Source organism: Sinocyclocheilus rhinocerous, unplaced genomic scaffold, assembly GCF_001515625.1.
Source record: "Sinocyclocheilus rhinocerous isolate Xijiao unplaced genomic scaffold, SAMN03320098_v1.1 scaffold8568, whole genome shotgun sequence".
In the NCBI taxonomy this organism is placed as follows: Eukaryota; Metazoa; Chordata; class Actinopteri; order Cypriniformes; family Cyprinidae; genus Sinocyclocheilus; species Sinocyclocheilus rhinocerous.
In genome coordinates, this window is record NW_015656834.1 from 25,301 (window position 1) to 29,730 (window position 4,430).

Consider the following 4,430-nt stretch of genomic DNA (forward strand, 5'->3'; position numbering starts at 1 on the left):
GAACTTAATAGGTAGCCAGTGCAGAGACTGTAAAATTGGGGTAATATGATCATATTTTCTTGACCTGGTAAGGACTCTAGCCGCTGCATTTTGGACTACCTGTACATTTTGACTGATACTATGTGTGTGTGTTTGTATTTATGTATGTGTGTGTGTGTGTGTGTGTGTTTACGTATGTGTGTGTGTATTTACGTATGTGTGTGTGTGTGTGTGTGTGTGTGTGTATTTACATATTTATATGTTTATGTGTGTGTGTGTGTGTGTGTTTGTGTGTTTATTTACGTATGTATGTGTGTGTGTGTGTGTGTGTGTGTGTATTTACGTATGTATATGTTTATGTGTGTGTGTGTGTGTGTGTATTTACTGTATGTATGTGTGTGTGTGTGTGTACTTGTCTACCTATCCAACAGGGGGCCTTGGTGTCGTTACACACTCACCAACAGGGGACCTCAGAGCCAAGAGGGGACATTTTCCAGGTCCCCTGTTGGGATATCGATGGGGGAAGAAAGCAACCAAACACGTGTATATTTTTATAAAAATAAAAATATAGCAGGGGTTTAAGTGCACTTTATTAAGAGCACTTTAGATATTTATTTGAAGAACAACAGCGAACTGTGAAGCACAAGGAAAATTGCATGCATTGAGCTTGAACTGCTCCTTTAACATGTAGAGTTTAAGCAGTCTGGAAATCGACACAGAATAGTGAATTTGTTAAAATGACTTTGGTCCCCAGTTAGATGGTGAAGTGTGCCTGTTTGGTTGATTTGCCATTTCTTGCATCACAAACGCACTATAAAGATTCTGGAGCTCAAAACTCAACAATTCTATTACTGTCGAATACTGTGAAATTTAAAGGGTTTGTTGTGGACTGAGGGAAACTTGCTGTGTTTACAGTGTTTATTTGTTTAATTAGCCATATTTTACATTATTTCTGAGTTTAATGAAACATAACTTATTTTTTTTCTGCCAAAAACACAATTTTGTTTGATATGTGTAGCATATTTTTCTAACAATGCAGCAGATGCTGTAAAAATTGCTTGAAAAAAATCACATTAAAATTACTTGAATTACATTTTAAGTGTTTACTAATAGTATTAGTAGGTAAAAATTCTTAATGTCGGTTAACGGTTTATCTATGGTCATCCCTAATATAATCTGAATGTTTTTTTTTTAACTCTGTATTACTTTAGTTGAACCAACTGAAGATTTTCTTTGCAACAATCAACATAAAACTGAGTTTTGACTCCTTAAATATTTTACAGTGTATTGTTGATGGCAGGAACTGGTGTTTTAGTGTTATTATCAACATTGTTGTTTCATAGTTAATCGTAATGTGAAATATTGCTAAATGTAAAGGCAACCAAACAGTTCACACACTTCACCATCTAACTGGGGACCATTTTTTACACTTTCTCGGTCCTTGACTCGTCACATATTGACTCTTGGTCAGGAGCCCTTGGTGTCAATATTTAACACACAGTTTGCCGCTTTAGTGCAGTTTTCCCATGTGCAGGGTATTTCATTAGTTTCAATAAGAAACCTTTGCATCAATCAACACACAGACGCTGTGGACACGGAAATTTATTACGTCAGTTTTGATTGTGAAAAGGCATTGGCTCTCATGTCTTTTATTTCAAACTCTGTCATGGTGAAATTCAGCTGTAGTTTATGAATGAAACGACTGTGTTCACGGAGCGGAATCTTTTTCAGCGATCAGTACCTCAATTTTGAAATTTTTTTCACATAAACATATTGTATGGCTTCAGAAGACTTTGAATACAATACAAGTTGTTTGTAATACTTTAATAATCGTTCTTGCAATCAATACCCATGAGTGTACATTACGTGTTTTATATAAGTGGCTGGATTTGGTGCTCCAAAATATCTATGAAAATATAAATTTAAATTCATATGCTACATATACCCAAATATATTATTTCATCATGATGATAAAATTCCCATGCCCATAGATTCTGCGTATTGATGCTAAAGGTTTCTCATTCAAAGCAATGGAGTACCTGCATGTGGAAAAACAACACTGAAGGGGCAAAGTGTGTGTTATGTCAGTATGTGACGAGTTGAGAATGTGTGTACAGTTTAAGCAGTGTGGAATTGGACACAGAATAGTGCATTTGTTAAAATGACTTTGGTCCCCAGTTAGATGGTGAAGTGCGAGGTCTGTTTGGTTGATTTGCCATTTCTTACACCAGAAGCCTACTGTGTTTATAGTGTTTATTTATAAAAGTTTAATTCTATTTAGCCATTTTTTACATTATTTCTGAATGTAATAGTGACATATGAGTTACACACATTATCTGTCTTTATACACAATTTTGACTAATATGTATATTAGTATATTACTTTACCTAAAAATTACTTAAATTACATTTTAACTGTTCACTGGTAGCATTAATAGGGGTTTTTTTGCCCCGAAATCTTTTTACAGTGTATTTTTGATGTCAAGAACTGGTGTTTTAGTGTTATTATCAACATTGCCATTGCATTCAGAGATAGTGAGAATGTGAAATATTGTTAAATGTAAAGTCAACCACCATCGCACTTCACCATCTAACAGGGGACCAGTGTCCTTTAGTTTAGTGAAATGTCTACTACATGCACAGACCTGTTGCTGTGTACGTTTAGCATGTACAGTTTAGCCTGTGTGGAAATGGCCATGCAATAGTGAACAAAATGGTGACCTAAACATGGAAACATCTAAATGAACTGATTTTGTTCAAGTGAAAAAATATTATGTAACATCACTGAACCAAACTTACACACTTCGGTTTACACCAACAAAACTCATTTTATGGGTTAAAACAAGCAGAAAGAGCTCTTTAAGGTAACAATTGCAGGTCAATACTTTAAACAGTGAAGAGTGAATTTGTTAATTAAAACACTTTAGTCATTTAACACACTGAAAATTTTCAATGCAGCACTTACAGTTTTTTACGATTGCTTACACACTAAAATTAAACTTTTCCAACAATTAGCAAAACCTTACACTCAAGGAGCAAAACACAAGGCTAGATTTGCACAACTGTAAGCACATTGTCAGCTTCACACTATTTGCAAAACATTACACACAGTGATTTGCAAAACACTAAACACACTTGTATACATCAGACACAGAAGTATATCATGATGTCACTTCCTTGCAATTCCAAAGCACTGACTGTCAAATTACCACACCTATGAGCCAATCTGTTAAACACAGCCATCAGGTGCACAAACACATGATTGCTAAATTGTAGACACACCAATCAGGTTTAAGCACTATAAAAATGCAGCAGGTAGGCTCACCTGCCTTCAACCAAAATGGAAGGAGTCAGAAGAAGAGTGAGGAGGAGAGGAGGAGTACACAGAGGAGGAGAAGGAGGTAGAGGAAGAGGCAGAGCCCGAGGAAGACCTGAAGCAGGAGGAGAACGTGCACAAAGAAGAAGAGGACCAAACTTATCAAATGACATTCGTGCAACACTAGTGGACCATGTTGTGAACCACGGATTGACGCTGAGGGAGGCTGGACTGAGAGTTCAGCCAAAGGGTTGTGTTAATTGTGTGTAGTGTTTTGACAAACCGGGCCCTGTTTTCAAAATTGTGCTTAAGCAATCATAAAAAACTGTAATTTAGAGGCTCCATTTTTTAAAGGTTATTATCAACATTGCCATTACATTCAGAAATAGTCAGAATATGCTAAACGTACATTGTTAAATGTAGAGGCAACCAAACAGATCATGTCACACTTCACCATCTAACTGGGGACCATTTTGATCTTTGGAGGCCAAAAATTTGTTGATTTACTGCATTAAAATTTTCAGTTGGCTCCATTAAATTACATGAACTGAATGTCTTTTAACATTTGCACATTTGTAGAACCAACTGAAACTTTTCAATGCAACAATCAATATATAATTTTGAGTTTTGACCTCCACATGTGTATTAGTGTCAGGTTTTGTATGGACGGCACTTTAGACACTTATTTGAGGAACAACAGAGAACTGTGAAGCACAAGAAAAATGTTATGTATTGAGCTTGAACGGCTCCTTTAACTTGTAGAGTTTAACCAGTGTGGAAATGGACACAGAATAGTGAATTTGTTCACATGACTTTGGTTCCCAGTTAGATGGTGAAGTGCGACGCCTGTTTGGTTGATTCGCCATTTCTTGCATCACAAACACACTATAAAGATTCTGGAGCTCAAAACTCAACATTTCTATTACTGTCAAATACTGTTAAATTTAAAGGCTTTGTTGTGGACTGAGGGAAACTTAAATAGCCTGCTGTGTTTATAGTGTCCTTTAGTTTAGTCAAATCACTACTACATGCACATATTTATGAGTTAAATCAAGCAGAAAGAGCTCTTTAATGTAACGTTTGGGTCAACATGGGACTGCATTACATCCTGCAACACCTCGACAGACCTGGGAATT